We start from the raw sequence: 20343 nt of genomic DNA on the forward strand, positions 1-20343 counted from the left end.
GGACTGAAGGAGCTGCCACTGCAGCTGCCTTCACACTGCGAGATCTGTCTGAACACGCCTGGCCGGACATCGGCTGACACCCCCCAGTGAGTGGCACCCGGGGCGGGCCGCCCCCCCCCCCGCCCCCCAATATTGAGTTGGCTCGACCTTTGCAGCTTTAACAGCTTCACCTCTTCTGGGACAGCTGTCCACAAGGGTTAGGAGTGTGTCTATGGGAATGTTTGACCATTCTTCCAGAAGAGCATTTGTGAGGTTAGGCACTGATGATGGATGAGAAGGCCTGTCTCACAGTCACCACTCTTATTCATCCCAATGGTGTTCTCTTAGCTTGGGGCTAGGACTCTGTGCAGGCCAGTAAAGTTCCTCCACCTCAAAATCTCTCATATGTCTTTATGGACCTTGCTTTGTGCACTGGTCCAAATCATTTGGTGGAGGGAGGATTATGGTGTGGGGTCGTTCCAGTAAAGGGAATTCTTTAAGTGATAGTAAAGGTTAGATTTTTTTCTTTTTAAATAAAAATAACAAACACAAGGATTTTGCACAGAGCAGTCCCAATCCTTCTCTGCTTGGGTGCCCCGTGGGTGCTCCTGGATCCTCCCCTTTATCGGGTGCCCCCATGGAGAGCCTCTTTCCATGGGGGCACCCGTGCGGGCAAGCTCCCGAATGCTGCTGCTGCGTCCATTGGAGCTGTTGTGAGTTGAAACTGTTATAGCTGCAAAGAGGGGGTCAACTCAATATTGGACCCTACGGACTAAGCCTGGGATTCAATTAAAGTTCATTTGCTTGTAAAGGCAGGTGTCCCAAAACTTTTGATAATATTGTATTTACTGTACCTACAGGTAAGCCTTATTATAGGCTTACCGATAGGTACAAGTGGGAAAAAAAAGGCTTTACTACCACTTTAAAACAAAAAAGTGAAGCCACCTTGCCCCCACAAACGCATGTGGACAGCATACACGAGTACATAAATGACTGCGAAAAACATTTTAGGTATCACAGTGCATGCTATAGCTGGATGAATCATTTTAGGGCCAATGTTTATGGTCTGTTCTAAATTTATGAGCTGTAAAGGTTTTTAAAGCATCACCTATGTAAAAATCTGAGTTATTATAATTCACATCCACATGCAAACATAATCAGTAAAGTATAATTAAAGGCAAAACGTTTTTCTTTAGTATTGAATGGAGTTTGAGCGCTGGTTCACACTACCGCGACGCTACTTCCCGGGGCGACCTCCGAGATCGCGGTGCGAGCAGTGCGCCGCGACCTCGGAGCGGCCGCCATGGACTTCATAACATTGAAGTCTATGGCGGTCGCCTCCTGGTCACCCCAAAGAAGCTCCGGACCCTTTTTCTAGGTGGGAGCGACTTGTGTCGCTCCTATTAGAACGGGTCCGCAGCTTCCCTATGGGAGGCGACCTGCGGTGACCTGTGAGGCGACCAGGTCGCCTCACAGGTCGCCCTAGTGTGAACCGAGGCTGACGCCTCTCAGTTTTTATTGCAGGTTCTACCCCGTTAGGTAGATTCACCCTATTTATTTGTCCTGTTTACCATTATTATTGAAAGTGAAAATAAAAAAATAATCCTAAATTTTGGGTTGTCCCCAGAAAAGTAATAGAGGACAAATCTTCCAAAGAGGACACTGGTCCTGGTGACCTGGGGGTCCCCAAGGAATTCCTCTAATTTGCAGGGATTTCCTCTCACTTCCTGTTTGGCTATGGGACAGGAAGTAGAGAGAAATCTCCCCAATGGGACACAGATGGTGAAAAAAAAATCTGACGGGTTATAACCCTCCCTTGCTCTATTGAAAATGAAAAAAAAAAAAAGAAGTTTAGCCTATAGTTCTACTTTAAGTGTGTCATAGATACTCTTTAGAAATCTGACTGACAGTAATGTGACAAACGGTGGAACTTGCAATAGGTTAGTGAATGTGTCAGTAGGGCCTAGATGAATCTGTCGCAACTCTGACAGAAATGTGGCATGCATCTCTCCTGTGAAGTGATGGGAGTTTTATGGCAAACAAGGTATTTGGAGAAGCTAGGAGAATATGTTCCAGGGGAACTTAAGCTTAGTTCACATCTGTGTGTGCCAGGAAGGTGAGCAAAATTACGTGCACAGACAGAAAGGTGCTGCTTTATAGCCAGAGATGTATAGTAACTAAGTAGAACTACTTCACTACTGTACTTAACCACTTAACGACCAGCCACGTAGATCTACGTCGGCTGACTTTGAGTGGTTATACCGGGATGATGCCTCTAGCTAGAGGCATCATCCCGGTACCGTTGTTTGAAGCCGGCGGTCGGCTTTCCGTCGGTAACGATCGATGCGGCTCGGGAGCCGCTCGATCGTTACCCGGGGGGGCGGGAGGGGACGTCCCCCCCCCTCCCGCCGCCTTCCGCGGCTTTGCTCGGGGCTCCCGTCCCACCGGGAGCCCCGAGCACCCAGCCGGCACGTCCGCCGGCTGGATGGAGTCCCGATGAATGCCGGAAACGGCATCGATCGGGTCTCCGATGACGTAACCCGGAGGCGGCGTCCATGACGTCACATCCGGGTTACCGTGCCGCAAAAGGCGGCAGATTTAAAAAACGGCTGTATGCAAAAATGCCGTTTTTGGCGTTTTGCATACAGGGAAGTGTAGTGGAGGGGTCTAGGGTCTTTTAGACCCTCGATCCCTCCATAAAGTGTACCTGTCACACATATTGCTGTCACAAGGGATGTTTACATTGCTTGTGACAGCAATAAAAGTGATCAGATTTTTTTTTTTTTAAAAAACCTGTAATAAAGTTAAAAAAAAAGAAAAAATAAATAGGAAAAAAAAAAAAAAAAAAATTTAGCCGCCCCCGTCACCGTTAGCTCGCGCACAAAAAAAAAAACGTATACGCAAGTCGAGCCGCAAATGAAATCGCTGTTCAAACCACACATGTGAGGTATCGCCGCGATCGCCAGAGCGTGGGCAATAATTTAAAAAAAAGAGCTACACTCTAACTCAAAACTGGTAACCGTTAAATAAATTTAAAGCGTCGCAGATTGAGATCTCTATTGACCGTAGTTTGTCACCATCCCACGGGGGGGCGCAATTTTAAACCGTAACATGTTTGGTATCTATTTACTCGGCGTGACATGTTCTTTCACAATATACAAAAAAAATGGGCTAACTTTACTGTTTAGTATTTTTTTAAATTAGTGAAATGTGATTTTTCAAATTTTTTCCAAAAAAATGGCGTTTTAAAGACCGCTGCGCAAATACCGCGTGACAAAAAATTTTGCAATGACCGACATTTTATTCTCCAGAGTCTTTGCTAAAAAAATATATATAATGTTTGGGGGTTCTAAGTAGTTTTCTAGGAAAAAATACTGGTTTTAACTTGTGAACAAAAAGTGTCCGAAATAGGGCTGGGGGTAAAGTGGTTAAGCACCGAAAGGCGGTATCTGTACTTTCCTAGAGTAGAATTTTTTTCTCCTACTTCCACTTTTACTTCACTACATTTTTTCGATGATTTCAATACTTCTACTCCGATATTTTTTTTTTGTGCTGCATAGTTACTCGTTACAATTATAAAAATTACCACTGCCAGAACAGTAGATGGCAGGTTTCATGAAGCTCAAAACATGAGTATTATCAGCGCATACGGAAAAAATGCTACTGTATGTATAAATAAAAGCTGCATTTGAAATAATAAAAAACAATATGATGTTCAAACTTTTGACTTTTTTCTTTAATAACTACATAACACAGTACTTGTACTTTTACTTTCAGTACTTGAGTAGCATTTTTTTTTTCAAAACTACTGGTACTTTTACTTTCAGTACTTGAGTAGCAAAATTTTTAAAAAAACTACTTTCAATACTTAAGTACAAAAAATGTTGAATACTTTAGTACTTCTACTCAAGTCACTTTTAGATCGAGCACTTGTACTTTTACTCAAGTATGGGTTTCGAGTACTTTATACAACTCTGCTTTATAGCAGATATGCGGGGGTGCCACACACTGTCCAAACTGCATGGTGCCACAGCAGCATGTGCTTCAGTGCAGCGTAATTTAAAAAAAAGGGTCAGGGACTACTTTCTTTTGTTGTTTCTCACAGAAATAAATGGGCTGGCCTACATGTGACGCTCACGTGCAAATGCGCACACATAGGTGTGATCCGGGGCTTAAAGACAAGTTTGTCACAGAATCGTCTCAATGATGTGAAAAAAATAATAACAGATGTGACACAATCAACAGCTTAAAGCAGAGTTCCGGCCTCAGAAAAGTGTTTTAGAAAAAAATACCCCCGGGACAGTCAGGGCTAGTGCATTCCTCAATGGATAGCCTCTGAACTGTCCCAGGTCGCACTTACCTGTAAGAAGAAATACTTACCTTGAAAATTTCTTGTCCAGCGCTGCCATCTCAGGAGTGGGCAGCTGAAGCCAGGGCGTCCTCTTCAGTGTCTTCTTCGTCCCAGAATGCCCTGCATCGGCCCCGCTCGTCACTTCCGGGGCAAGTGCGTCATCCCTGCACAGCTTCTGGGCATGCCCAGAAGCTGTTTAGCAGGGAATGATGCGCCTGCACCAGAACTGACGAGCGGGGCCGCTGCAGGCGCATTGATTCCTGGGAGCGATGACGTTCAGCTCCCAGGAATCATTGCAAGCAGGAAGTGAGGTTGCGGGCCGCGGCTGCAGAGGGAGGAAGTAGAAGGAAGGTAAGTATACTTTCTTCAAAAACAAGGTAAGTAAACAAAAAAAAAAAAATCGGCACTATCCATTTATTTTTCAGGTTAATGTCAGCAAGCGGATGGCCCAAAGTCATTTTTGAGGCTGGAACTCCGCTTTAAGCTAAATTCATATGGGTGATGGGGTGCAGATAGTTTGCTGCGTTCAGAGGGCTAAATATAGACGCAGAGACACTCTGTGCTACGGCTGAATACAAACTGGCTGATTAGCTAAAGCCAACTTGTGTGCTACCAAATCACTGCAGAAACACCGACCCAGGATGCCCACTGCCTGTGCCCAGTGTCCATCAAAGGCTCAGATGAATGTCAAAGGAAAAGACCTATAAGCCGCACATCATAAAGCAGACCAATGTGCATTAGACCCCTTTCACAAGGGGTGGGTCCATTTCGACGGACTCCACTTGCTCAGCGGGGATTGCTCCGGTGATCCCCGCTGAGCAGGCGGATAACAGGTCCGTCTCCACTCACTGTGCAGAGATGGACCCGTCGGAGTCCCTGCTCTGCCCTATGGGGAGATCAGAGGAAAACACACAGCCTGTCTGTTTTTATCTGATCCGCTGGATGGATAGTGAATGTATTGCCATCCGTCTATTTTCAGCGAATCTTGTTGGATCGGATGCCAGGCGGGTGTCAGCGGACACGTCTGAAAAACAGACAGGCGGAAAGATTAGTCTGACTATGTAAAAGAGGCCTAAAGTGAGCTGAATGGCAGTTTAAGCCTGGACTCCAGCCAGACCAAGCCCTGAATGCATTTTTCTCCACCCCTTGGAGCTTACTTATGAGGAATGCACATGGGTCACTTAATGTACATGGGTCTGCTTTATGATGTGCAGCTTATGGATCATTTCCTTTGACATTGCTGCAGCTTGGATCTAGGGCGAGCTCCATGTCCCTGCCTGCACTCACAGCGGTCTAGTTATACTTTACCTCTCTACCTGAGCGGCACTTCAATTTTGTCTTTTTGGCTCCTATAAATGGTTACATAAGAAGAGTGGTGGCACCTGCCATAGCTTTGTTCAGAGTACAAAGTTAGCAGGCGCTGCTTGCACACACTGTGTATATGCAGAGTTTAGTGGTGGCCACTGTCATTCGTCCATGTGAATGTAGCATTACTCCAACATGGAAAGGTCTTGTTCACCTAAACCTTCCTTATTACTTATTTGGCATTTTTTTTTTTCAGAACAATAGCACCACATGGTAAAAATGTTGCAAATAAGAACTACTTGAATTAGTTGCACAAGTTGGTACTAACAATGAAAATTTAGCAAAGTTTTCATGAATTTGGGTCAAGGCGTCTAACCCATCAACCCAAATGTGTTACAAATGCAATCATAATTCTCCCCCAGTATATTTTGGTTTTAGGCCCCATGCATATGACCATATTAGGCCACATTTACACTGGCGTACCAATCTGTCAACCCGCGCAAAGAGCCGTCTTCAGCCGCCCGGGATGCACAGGTGTTCCATGCAGGCAGCCTGATGAAATTAATGACAGGAGGGCAGCTGCACAGACCTCCATGCTCTTCCCAGACTGTACATCCACATGGGTCCAATGCTCCGTCTGTCTATGTCCTGATCCATGCATCATACCTGGGATGCACTTGGAGGTCATTAAATTCAACAGGCTGCCCACCTGCTCCTACATAGAACATCTGAGCATCCAGGACGGCTGAAGATGGCCCTTTGCACGGGAATACAGATCGTCCCGCATGTGCGAATGAGGCCTAAAATTCACGCAGACTCTTGCGGCCAGAAAAAAGTGGTCTGTACTGAAGACATACACACATATAGGCGCTTATGTCCATGTGTTGCCATTCACACATTGTTGATATTTCTCTATAGAGATCACAGTGTATTGTATCATAGAAATCACACTGTATTGTATTATAAAGATCATACTATGACTCTCCTATTGAGATCACACTGCATTGTATCAAAGAGATCACAGTGTATTGCAGGGCCAGACTGGAAATAAAATTCAGCCCTGGAAATAATTTCATACCAGCCTCCTAGTATTATTATACCAGCCCAACAGCATAACGTTATTATGTTCTTGTTCAAAAAAAGGGAAAACCATGCATATATATATATATATATAGATAAGACAGATATGAAAGCACATAGGGCTTTATATACAGTATAAGAGCAAATTCCTGTTAAAAGTGGTAAAAGTGCAGACGTGGTACAGGAGGTGGTCATAGGTTGTGTGGGCATAGAACAGGAGATGTCAGAGGCAGAGGACATGGTACAGGAGGACATGTCAGAGGCTGCAGGCATGGTACAGGAGATGCAGGGGCTGTGGGCATGGTACAGGAGATACAGGGGCTGCGGGCATGGCGCAGGATATCCAGGGGCTGCGGACATGGTGCAGGAGATTCAGGGTCTGTGGGCATGGTACAGGAGATGCAGGGGCTGCAGGCATGGTACAGGAGATGCAGGGGCTGCAGGCATGGTGCAGGTGAGGGAGAGGCTGCGGGCACAGTACAGGAGAAGCAGGGGCTGCAGACATGGTACAGGAGATGCAGAGGCTGCAGGCATGGTGCAGGAGATACAGAGGCTGCGGACATGGTGCAGGAGATGCAGGGGCTGCGGACATGGTGCAGGAGATGCAGGGGCTGCGGACATGTTGCAGGAGATGCAGGGGCTGCGGACATGGTGCACGAGATGCAGAGGCTGTGGGCATGGTACAGGAGATGCAGGGGCTGCGGACATGGTACAGGAGATGCAGAGGCTACGGGCATGGCGCAGGAGATGCAGGGGCTGCGGGCATGGTGCAGGAGATCCAGGGGTTGCGGGCATGGTGCAGGAGATGCAGGGGCTGCGGGCATGGTGCAGGTGATGCAGGGGCTGCAGATATGGTACAGGAGATGCAGGATCTGTGGGCATGGTGCAGGAGATGCAGAGGCTACGGGCATGGCGCAGGAGATGCAGGGGCTGTGGGCATGGTGCAGGAGATCCAGGGGTTGCGGGCATGGTGCAGGAGATGCAGGGGCTGCGGGCATGGTGCAGGTGATGCAGGGGCTGCAGATATGGTACAGGAGATGCAGGGGCTGCAGATATGGTACAGGAGATGCAGGGGCTGCGGGCATGGTGCAGGAGATGCAGAGGCTGCGGACATGGTACAGGAGACGCAGGGGCTGCGGACATGGTACAGGATTTTCAGGGGCTGCGGGGATGGTGCAGGAGATGCAGAGGCTGTGGACATGGTACAGGAGATGCAGAGACTGCGGAGATGGTACAGGAGATGCAGAGGCTGCGGGCATGGTACAAGAGATGCAGAGGCTGCTGGCATGGTGCAGGAGATGTAGGAGTTGTGGGCATGGTGCAGGAGATGCAGGGGCTGCAGGAATGGTGCAGGAGAGGGAGAGGCTGTGGGCATAGTACAAGAGATGCAGAGGCTGCTGGCATGGTGCAGGAGATGCAGAGGCTGTGGGCATGATACAGAAGATGCAGAGGATGTGGGCATGGTACAGAAGATTCAGAGGCTGCAGGCATGGTACAGGAGAGGGAGAGGCTGCAGGCATAGTACAAGAGATGCAGAGGCTGCGGGCATGGTGCAGGAGATGCAGAGGCTGTAGGCATGATGCAGGGGCTGTGGGCAAGGTGCAGGAGATGCAGAGGCTGCAGACATGGTACAGGAGATGCAGAGGCTGCGGACTTGGTACAGGAGATGCAGAGGCTGCGGGCATCGTGCAGGAGATGCAGGGGCTGCGGGCACTGTGCAGGAGATGCAGGGGCTGCAGGCATTGTGCAGGAGATGCAGGGGCTGCGGGTATGGTGCAGGAGATGCAGGGGCTGTGGGTATGGTGCAGGAGATGCAGAGGCTGCGGGCATAGTACAGGAGAGGCAGAGACTGCAGACATGGTACAGGAGATGCAGAGGCTGTGGGCATGGTGCAGGAGATGTAGGGGCTGCGGGCAAGGTGCAGGAGATGCAGGGGCTGCGGGCATGGTGCAGGAGATGCAGGGGCTGCGGGCATGGTGCAGGAGATGCAGGGGTTGTGGGCATGGTACAGGAGAGGCAGTGCTGCGGGCATGGTACAGGAGATGCAGGGGTTGTGGGCATGGTACAGGAGAGGCAGTGCTGCGGGCATGGTACAGGAGATGCAAGGCTGTGGGCATGATACATGAAAGGCAGTGCTGCAGGCATGGTACATGAGAGGCAGTGCTGCGGGCATAGAACAGGAGATGCAGGGCTGCGGGCATGGTACAGGAGAGGCAGTGCTGCGGGCATTGTACAGAAGAATCTCCTGTGGAGATGCAGGGGCTGCGGACGGGGTCTCACTTACCCTTTGGTGGGGTGCCTTACATTTAAAAATGGCGCTGCCCCGCGCCATTACGTCACTGTGCATGCGCTGTCTGCCTGAGACTAGCCAAATGTGTACGGGCATTCCCGAGCGGCGGCGACGCATGCACAGTGTACATATCAGGCCGGCCGCACCTTTTTTACAGGTGCCATTGGCTTTGGGTCAGCCCCAGGGCAGGGGGACTTGCCGGCCAACTGGGAAATTTCCTGGTATCCCGGTAGGCTAGTTCAGCCCTGGTGTATTGTATTATTGAGATCACATAGTATTGTACCATAGAGATCACAGTGTATTGTGTCATAGAGATCACAGTGTATTGTATTATAGAGATCACACTGTATTGTATTATAGAGATCAAAGTGTATTTTATTATAGAGATCAGACTGTATTGTATTATAATGACCACATTGTATTGTATCATAGAGATCACATTGTATTGTATTCTAGATATCACAGTGTATTGTATTATAGAGATCACATTGTATTGTATTATAGAGATCACACTGTATTGTATCACAAAGATCACAGTGTATTGTATTATAGAGAGCACACTGTATTGTATCATAGAGATCACAGTGTATTGTATTATAGAGATCACAGTGCATTGTATTATAGTGATCACAGTGCATTGTATTATAGTGATCACAGTGCATTGTATTACAGAGATCACAGTGCATTGTATTACAGAGATCACAGTGCATTGTATTATAGAGATCACAGTGCATTGTATTATAGAGATCACAGTGCATTGTACCATAGATGTCACACTATATTGTATTATAAAGATAACAGTGCATTGTATTATGGAGGTCACAGTACATTGTATTATAAACAGTGCATTGTATTATAGAGATCACAGTGCATTGTATTATAGAGATCAGAGTGTATTGTACCATAGAGATCACACTATATTGTATTATAGAGGTCACAGTGTATTGCACCATAGAGATCATAGTGTATTGTATTATAGAGATCATAGTGTATTGTATTATAGAGATCACGGTGTATTGTATTATGAAGATCATACTGTGACTTTCCTATAGGGATCACAATGTACTGTATTATCTACTTAAGGTCCACCCTATAGCAGTTTTACTGCTACAGGGCTGCACCTCTGCACTGGATCAATATATAGGTGATCAAGCTCTCCCGAGTAGGGGGCGTGCATTAGTGCTCCCAGTGGCTCGCTCCCGCTGTGATCACACACAATGGGAGCCAACTGGCGGGTACTGCAGACTCGATGTCCGCTGGCACCAGTCGATCATACAGAGAGGCAGAACGGTGGTCTGCCTATGTAAACAAGGCAGATGGCCATTCTGACAGGCAGGAAGGGATGGAATTTGTGTCCCTGCAAAGCGGAGAATAAATTCCATCTCTTCCCCTAGTAAAAGCACCTCACATAGAAAAACACTGGCTAGGAACACAGTAACCCTTTGATCACCACTGATGTTAGCCCTGTCTCAGGCAGTGTCATAAGTACAATGACAGTGCATATTTTTAATACTGATCACTGTATTACTGTCACTGGTTCCAAAAAAGTGTCAAAAGTGTCAGTTGGTGTCCGAATATCCGCTGCAATATTGCAGTCCTGCTAAAAGTCGCTGATTGCCACCATTACTTGTAAAAAACAAAAAAAATATCACGGTGCATTGTATGATAGAGATCACAGTGTATGATAGAGATCACAGTGTATGATAGAGATCACAGTGTATGATAGAGATCACAATGTATTGTATGATAGAGATCACAGTGTATGATAGAGATCACAATGTATTGTATGATAGAGATCACAGTGTATGATAGAGATCACAATGTATTGTATGATAGAGATCACAGTGTATTGTATGATAGAGATCACAGTGTATGATAGAGATCACAATGTATTGTATGATAGAGATCACAGAGTATTGTATGATAGAGATCACACTGTATTGTATGATAGAGATCACATTGTATTGTATGATAGAGATCACAGTGTATGATAGAGATCACAGTGTATGATAGAGATCACATTGTATTGTATGATAGAGATCACATTGTATGATAGAGATCACAGAGTATTGTATGATAGATATCACATTGTATTGTATGATAGAGATCACAGAGTATTGTATGATAGAGATCACAGAGTATTGTATGATAGAGATCACATTGTATTGTATGATAGAGATCACATTGTATGATAGAGATCACATTGTATTGTATGATAGAGATCACATTGAATGATAGAGATCACATTGTATTGTATGATAGAGATCACATTGTATGATAGAGATCACATTGTATGATAGAGATCACAGTGTATTGTATGATAGAGATCACATTGAATGATAGAGATCACATTGTATTGTATGATAGAGATCACATTGTATGATAGAGATCACAGTGTATTGTATGATAGAGATCACATTGTATGATAGAGATCACATTGTATGATAGAGATCACATTGTATTGTATGATAGAGATCACATTGTATTGTATGATAGAGATCACATTGAATGATAGAGATCACATTGTATTGTATGATAGAGATCACATTGTATGATAGAGATGGCGGTAGGAGTGTCGGGTGTGTGCGGTGGCGGTCTCCTCCTCCTCCTCCTCTATGTAGCGGGCTGATCTCCGGTCTCCCGGGGCCCCGGTGATAGTGATGAGGATGGCGGAAGCTCGGAGTCCCCCTTGTAGCGGACGCCTCCTCCTCGGGCTGTGACTTCATTCTCAGCCCCGGAGCTCCAGAGCCGGCCCGGCCCCACCCTCCTCCGTCCGCTGGAAGATGATTGTTTACCTAACGGGCTCAGAGCACGGTGAGTGTCCGGGTGTGGGCCGGGAGGGGTCCCGGGGAGGTGGGGGGATTGTAGATGTGTACAGTTCCGGGCTCTGTGAGCCTCATTCACACTCCGTACAGCCAGTGATGGGGGGGGGGGGGGGCTTTCCTCAGACTTCTATTCCAGGGACAGAAGGGTCACTCTTAGGCCTCATTCACACAGGTGTAGCACAGCGTACCGCCACACCAGGGCCATGTTTGCCCGCGCAGGCCGTCCCATTTGTGGTAATTTCAGGCGCAGCGGCTGGACGGCACCAAACACGCTCTGTCTGCACAGAACACAGACTACCTGTGCGTCTCCATGAGGGGAACTTTCCCTCACACGGGGGTACGCTGGGGTATGTCTGTGAGCCAGGCCTCAGCCCCATTCACACCTGAGCACAGCCGGAATGTGTGATATAAATGACAGAAAAACACACCAATTATTCTAACACACACTAAAAACAGCCATTTTTGTTGTGTGACAAAACGTGGGAAAAATTTGCAAAAACATGCCAAAATTGGCTCCAAAAAATGGCACAGGAGCTACTTTGGTGCGTTTTAGGAGTGTAGGGCAAACTATTCAAATGGAATGCCAAAAACACAACGCTAAGTACAGCCCTGTCCTCATAGACTTTCAAATGGGGGTGCCTGAAGAACACATAAACATGTCTTCTACCTTCTCCCTGTGTACTGAGGGCTCATTGCCAGGGTGCAGATACATCGGTAGCAGTGTAAGGAAGCATCCCCATGCAGGAACATACGACCCTAACACAGGTGTACGTTGTACTACACCCAAAAAAAACAAGACCTTATCCCATGGAGGTGCCCTGAAGAACACATAAACATGTCTTCCACCTTCTTCCTGTGTACTGAGGGCTCATTGACAGGGCGCAGATACATCGGTAACAGCATACAGGCAGTGTAAGGAAGCATCCCCATGCAGGAACATACGGCCCTAACACAGGTGTATGTTGTACTACGGCCAAGTAAATGAGGCCTTACCCCATGGAGGTGCCCCGAAGAAAACATATCTTCTACCTTCTCCCTGTGTACTCAGGGCACATTGCCAGGGCGCAGATACATTGGTAACAGCGTGCAGGTACACACGGCCCTCTCACTGGTGTAAGTTGTACTACGCCCAAGTAAACGAGGCCTTACCCCAAAGGGTTGCCCCAAAGAACACCTAAACATGTCTTCCACCTTCTTCCTGTGTACTGAGGGCTCATTGACAGGGTGCAGATACATTGGTAGCAGCATGAGGAAGCATCCCCATGCAGCTACACACGGCCCTCTCACAGGTGTACGTTGTACTACACCCAAGTAAATGAGGCCTTACCCCATGGGGGTGCCCCGAAGAACACATAAACATGTCTTCTTCCTCCTTCCTGTGTCCTGAGGACTCATCATTGACAGGGTGCAGATAAATCTGTAGCAGCGTGCAGGCAGTGTAAGGAAGCATCCCCATGCAGCTACACATGGCCCTCTCACAGGTGTACGTTGTACAATGGGACCTTAAGCCCATGGGGTGCCTAAAGAACGTATAAACGTCTTCTTACTTCTTCCTGTGTATTGGCAGCTCATGTGAGGAAGCATCCCCATGCAGGTACACTCGGCCCTCACATCGGTGTACATTGTACTATGTCCAAGTGACTTAAGCCTTAACCCCATGGGGTGCCTAAAAAAACACATAAACATGTCTTCTTCCAGTATTTTAAGGCTTGTTCACAGAGCGCAGATGCTTCAGGAACAGCATGCAGGGGGCCTGTGGATGTCAATAGAGACACAGCGGCTGGCGGCCTCCCCCGCACATCTAAGCCCGACAGGGACAAGTGCATGACCTTGGACGCACACAGTGTACACCCATCCCTGTCAAACTTGGATGTGCGGGGGGGAGGCTGCCAGCCACTGTGTTTCCATTGACATACACAGGCCCCTGCTCCTGAAGCGTCTGCGCCCTGTAAATAAGCTCCCACTACACAGGAAGAAGACATGTTTATGCATTCTTTAGGCACCCCCATTTGAAAGTCTATGGGGTTAAGACTTCGTTCACTTGGGCATAGTTCAGCATATACCCGTGTGAGGGCCGTGTATATCTGCATGAGGATGCTTCCTCACACTTACTGTGCGCTGCTCTGCAAACATAAATAAATGGCTCCTCACGTGGTGTAAAAACATCGGTCCAGCTTGGCACAGTGTAACACATCTCATACCTGAGAGACCGCTGGTGAAGCCAACAATCACTAAAGTAGTTGTCACTACTACAGGGATAGCAACAATCCTCCAGGTTTGCTCGAGTCAAGTGCAATTATTTGTTTTACTACATAACCTACCTTGGGGTTGAAAAAACAAAACGTGTTCAGAAGTCCGCAGGATCACCATCTGAATGCCTGACAGCTTCTGCTATCCAGTTCCGTTACAGAATATTTTACCTCCTTCATGACCTGGCCATTTTGTGCTATTCAGCACTGCGCTACTTTAACTGGTAATCCTACACTGTACCCAAATAAAATCTATATAGTGTTTTTTACACAAATAGAGCTTTCTTTTGGTGGTATTTGATCACCACTGGGTCTTTTATTTTTTATTATATGAATGAAAAAATACAGAAAATTTGGAAACAAAACCCAATATTTTATACTTTCTGCTATAAAACATATTCAATAAAAAAAAATCTAATTTAGGTCAAAATATATTCTGCTATACTGTATGTCCTTGGTTAAAAAAAAAAAAACAAGTGTATATTAATTGGTTTGTGTGAAAGTTATAGCATCTTCAAACTATGGGATAGATGCTGGAATTTCTATAGATTTATTTTTTATATTACTGATGGAGATCAGTGACTTGTAGTGGGTCTGTATACTTATAGTGCGGTGGGCAGTCTGACACTGACTGCAACTGACATCACCAGTGACACTCATACAGTGATCAGTGCTAATATACACTGTCACTGTAATAATGACACTGGTTGGGAAGCAGTTGACATTTAGGGGTGATAAAAGGGTTAATTGTGTGCCTAAAAATGTGTAATATGTGCTTCTTTTTACTGAAGATTGATTTGTTTTTGTTCCTGGTTTGCAGGGAAAAGAAACAGAGATTGTTCCCTCTGTACAGAGCCCTGTGTTGTTTGTCAACAAAGAGCTCTGGGCTGTGATTGCACACACTGATCAGCAGGTTCTGGCCATGAATCCTTGGTTGGGATCTGCTGACAGGCTCCTGCTGTGTACAATCACAGGGGGGTAGGTAGGCAGGCGGGGGCAGAACTGGATGAATTTTGATTCAAATATGGGTGGCTTAAGGCTACGTTCACATGTCGGCGTAGCGATCGCGGGCAGAATCACTGCGATTCTGCCCGTGATCCGGAAATCATTGCAAATCACGGGACGCCTCTGCGTTGCCGTTGATTTGCAATGGCACCCCAAACGCTGTGCGATGTTGCCACGATTTCCGCCTGCCGAATCGCGGTAACATCGGGCAAACAAAATCGCGGGTCGCATGACGCCCCAAAGAAGCCCTTGTACCTTTTTTGGGCGTCATGCGATTTTTTTGCGCGATGTTACCGCGATTTTGCTGGCGGAAATCGCGGCAACCTCGCACAGCATTTGGGGTGCCATTGCAAATCACGGGCAACACACAGGAGTCCCGGGATTTGCAATGATTTCCAGATCGCGGGCAGAATCACCGCGATTCTGCCCGCGATCGCTATGCCGACATGTGAACGTAGCCTTAGTAACCCCCCCCCCCCCAACCCTCTGTATTTTTTTCTCAGTGATTGGATGAGGTGGAGATGTATTGATCTCAGCCAGATCCAATCAGAGAAAGCCTTGTATTTATAAAAAGAAAGGTAAGAGACCCCCTGTGGTCAGAGTGCAGAGGAAAAGCTGCTTGGCACAGGACTCAGAGCTGTTTATTGTACCCACCAGCAGCCCATCCGATAGAAGATATACATACTTTATTGTGCCAATCTGGATGTATTCATGCTCATGCTGGCCATATACGCTGCAATTTTCAGTTCTCAACCAGAGAGTGATTGATCAGATGACGGGTTGCCAACTGTTTCAGCCGCCTGTTTGCATCCTGTCACCTCCAGTCCATCAAGTTTAAGTCTGAAAAAACAGAAAAGGACACAAACCTTTTTAGGGCTGCAACTAACAATTATTTTCATAATCGATTAGTTGGCCGATTATTGCTAATTAAACCTAAAAAAAAAAAAAAAAAAAAAAGTGTATAATTTAGTTAATATTCTTGAATATCTATATGTAGTGGTAAATATAACTATCCAGCTATATAGTTTGATATTTAATCCAGTCTGAAACAGATATATGTATTATTAGAGGTTTAAATGTAGTATATATCAGACTCCGAGATCAATATTTTTAAAAGACCTAAAACACTGTTTTGCAAATTTTCAGACCGGATTTGTATATAATCATGATAAGACTCCCTTATTAATAGGCAGGTAGTTTGATAGAAGCTCCCTGTGCCTGCTGTCACTTATGTTGGTAATACACAAACTCAATTTTTTTTAGAACATTTTTAAAAACATTCATCCGATTTTTCTAACCATTAGTGTATATTGGTGTCCGGTGTCACCCACAGTGACAGGAAAATTTGAAGGAGCAGAATAGAAAACTTCTCGATCAAACAAATCTTCAAATAGTCTATGTGGTTTTTGCTCAGAAGTTTTATTCATTTTATTGTTAAAAGCAAGTGGAATTTTCAAACAACACTCGTCCATTCAACAAATATACAAATCATTTTTGAACAAATATAGATGCAAATATGTTTGTCCAAAAATCCAATACATGTATGGGCAGCAGAAGACCTTTAGTAGCAGCAGCATGCTTTTTTTTTTTTTTTCATGTGTATGTATATAAAAAAAATATGCCCAGAAGTCAGATATGCAGGGAGTCAGACATGAAGGTATATGAAGGGTGGAGGGGGGAAAATAACATTTATATATTAAAGTAGTACTAAAAGCTGAGACTTTTTTTTTTTTTTTTTTTCATGGATATAATCATTTTAAATACAGTATAATGCACAATACTAATAAACTTTTACTTTAAATGTAATTGTAATGCCTTATATCACCTCTAGTCTTATCGGCCTCCACCTTCTCTGGGTTCAGATGCTGATCTTCCCAGCACAGAGCCCTTACAGTGATTGTAAACGTTGGATTATTTTCTTTTTTAACAACAATCTTGTTATACTTATCCTCTCTGTGTAATGATTTTTCACAGAGCAGCACTGATTCTCCTCTTCTGCCCCCCCCCCCATGGCACTTCCAGCCCCTTCTGCCTTCAAAGTGCCCCTATAGGAAGCAGCAAAGTATAGTACTGTACAGAGTGTCCCTATAGGAAGCAGCAAAGTATAGTACTGTACAGAGTGCCCCTATAGGAAGCAGCAAAGTATAGTACTGTACAGAGTGCCCCTATAGGAAGCAGCAAAGTATAGTACTGTACAGAGTGCCCCTATAGGAAGCAGCAAAGTATAGTACTGTACAGAGTGTCCCTATAGCAAGGTTGAAAAACCTCTGCCTTTAGAATCACTTGGTTCCTTCTCTTGCCCAGGACTACATTTCCCATGAGGCATCGCTCCTCACACATTCACAAGTTCTCTGTCATCTACTGACATGTATGGATGGTGTACTGAGCTGTATGTGTGTTGCACTGTATTTTCTGATATGTAAACAAATAATGCATTCTGTATGAAGGACAACTAATCGGCTGACGATTAATCGATTACGAAAATAGTTGACAACTATTTTCATAATCGATTAGTTGACGATTATAATCGATTAATCGATTAGTTGTTTCAGCCCTAAACCTTTTCCAATTTTTGGGCCTATAGATGGGTTTGGAGGTAATTGGATGTAAACAGACGCATGTCCATTTATTTCCACCTGACCCTAGACTGACATTGAGCTTCTGATTAGATCTCCCTGAAAATATGAACAGACTGTTTGTGTGAATGGACTTTAAAAGTGTATGTAAACGCTAAAAACAAAGATCCCCAGGTTTCCAAAAAATTCTTTTTATCTGCCAAGTATGTGTGGAGTCATCTCTCTTTATCCCAGTGAAGCTGTTGCATTTATCTGTTTATCCTGCCAGGTTCTGCTCTCTAGTCTTTCTGTTATTGGGTGACATCGCTGTCCACCAGCTTCTAATGCAGCCTTATAGTTGTCACCCTTGGGTGCCTCCGGATGGGAAATTCCAGGCAGCCCTATAGACATGTAGCGTGCTCAGGGCCATGACTCCTATACCGTTCACTAGTGCTTGGCTGACAGCTGCTTATAGAGGGAAGCTGACAATCAGCACTCTAACCTTTAGCTGGGAAGCGTGGTCTGCAAAGGCATCCGAACCTTTCTAAACTTGAAGTGACATCACAGGTCATGTGACAGTGTGCATTGGCTTGTCTGCACTCATGTGAGAGTCACAGGATGGCTGGAAATATAGAACTACAACATAATAGTACAGCCTTTCTCAACCTTTTCAACACAGAGGAACCCTTGAAATAATTTTAAGGTCTCAGGAACCCGAGCTGAAATGATTATATCTACAACTCATGACACATTAGAGTGATGGTCAGTGGGATGAATGCTCCTTACACATGTGGACACTGGCAAGAATTACCTTCTTCCACACAGCTAAAAAGATCAATGGTGTCAGAGGAACTTATCTGAGAGGCAGAAATTGGTCATTGCTCAAGGAACTCCTAGCAACCTCTGGAGGAACCCTGGTTGAGAAACACTGTAATAGTATAACACAATGTTAATAGCATAGGTTACCACAATGTCATACTAAACACCGTAGATGGAGGAGTCTCCATGACATTAGGAAACCTTTGGCTCCTGCAGCTGCGGGTGCTGCTAATGACCATATCTGATAGGATGAAGTCACTGTTGGGGAGATCATTTTCACTGACCCGGCTTAGTTAATTTTAAATTGACTTGTTGAGCAGGTTAGTGCTTGCAGGGCCACTCACCGTTCAAATTTCAGCCTATTCAACAGGAATTGGGTAATATTTGAAGAGTCTATGTAGGCTGTGGGAGTACCTAAAAATCGACATTATCTTGAGATTGGAAGGCTGGGAGATGGAGCAGAGCTACTAAAAGAACAATTTGAATAACCTCAGTCCTTCTGAAACTTTAACCACTTGCCTACAGTGCACTTTCACCCCCTTCCTGCCCAGACCGATTTTCAGCTTTCAGCGCTCTCACATTTTGACTGAGAATTACTCAGTCATGCAACACTGTACCCATACAAAAATTGTGTCCTTTTTTTCACACAAATAGAGCTTTCTTTTGATGGTATTTGATCAATACTGGGTTTTTTATTTTTTGTGCTATAAATAAAAAAAAGACTGAAAATATTGTGAAAAAACGCATTTTTCTTTGTTTCTGTCATAAAATTTTGCAAATTAGTAATTTTTCTTCACAAATTTTGGCCAAAATTTATACTGCTACTTATCTTTAGTAAAAATAACCCAAGTAAGTGTATATTATTTGGTCTTTGTGAAAGTTATAGAGTCCACAAGCTATGGTGCGAATCATTGAAAATTGATCACACTTGCTCACACCTGATGTACTGAAGGCCTATCTCATTTCTTGAGACACTAAAAAGTCAGGAAAGTACAAATACCCCCCAAATGACCCCTTTTTGGAAAGTAGACATTCCAATGTATTTAATAAGGGGCATGGTGAGTTTTTTGAAGTTGTAATTTTTTCCCACAATGCTTTGCAAAATGAAGATTTTTTTTTTTTTTTTTTTTTACAAATTGCCGTATTAACAGGTTATTTCTCTCACACAGCACATGTATACTTGCAACTACACCCCAAAACACATTCTACTACTCCTCCTGAGTATGGCGATACCACATGTGTGAGACTTTTTCACAGCCTGGCCACATACAGAGGCCTAACATCCAAGTAGCCCCGTCCGGCATTCTAGGAGCACAAATTACACATATCATTTCCTGACAACCTATCGCACTTTTGAAGGCCCTGGAGCACCAGGACAATGGAAACCCCCATAAAATGACCCCATTTTAGAAAGCAAACAGCCCAACGTATAATTTTTGAGGCATAATGAGTCTTTTGAATATGTCATTTTTTTCCACAAGTTTTTGGAAAATGTGGAAAGAAAATGAAAACACATTTTTTTTACACAAAGCTGTCCATTTATGCAATATTTCTAACACATAGCATGTACATAGCAAAAATTGCACCCCAAAATACATTCTGCTATTCCTCCTGAGTATGGCGATACCACATGTGTAACACTTTTTCACAGCCTGGCCACATACATAGGCCTAACATCCAAGTAGCGCTTTACACAAAGTTGTCCATTTATCCACTTTAAGACTGGGCCTATTTTTGACACTTGGTGTTTACAAGCTAAAATCATTTTTTTTTTGCTAGAAAACTACTTGGAACCCCCAAACATTATATATTTTTTTTTAGCAGAGACCCTAGAGAATAAAATGGAGATCGTTGCAATATTTTTTATCACACCATATTTGCGCAG

The 20343-nt window shown here is 44.9% G+C and overlaps 1 protein-coding gene across 1 annotated transcript in view; it reads left to right on the forward strand.

The window, feature by feature from the left end:
- The first annotated feature begins 11570 nt into the window (after window positions 1–11570).
- ATP8B4 (ATPase phospholipid transporting 8B4 (putative)) overlaps window positions 11571–20343 on the forward strand; it is a 648069-nt gene continuing 639296 nt past the window's right edge. Inside the window, exon 1 of the mRNA XM_082254031.1 lies at window positions 11571–11819. The gene's annotated coding sequence lies outside the window, so the exon portion shown is untranslated. The remainder of the gene's footprint in view (window positions 11820–20343) is intronic.

This window comes from Pelophylax lessonae (assembly GCF_965119305.1).
Source record: "Pelophylax lessonae genome assembly, chromosome: 4".
NCBI classification, from domain to species: Eukaryota; Metazoa; Chordata; class Amphibia; order Anura; family Ranidae; genus Pelophylax; species Pelophylax lessonae.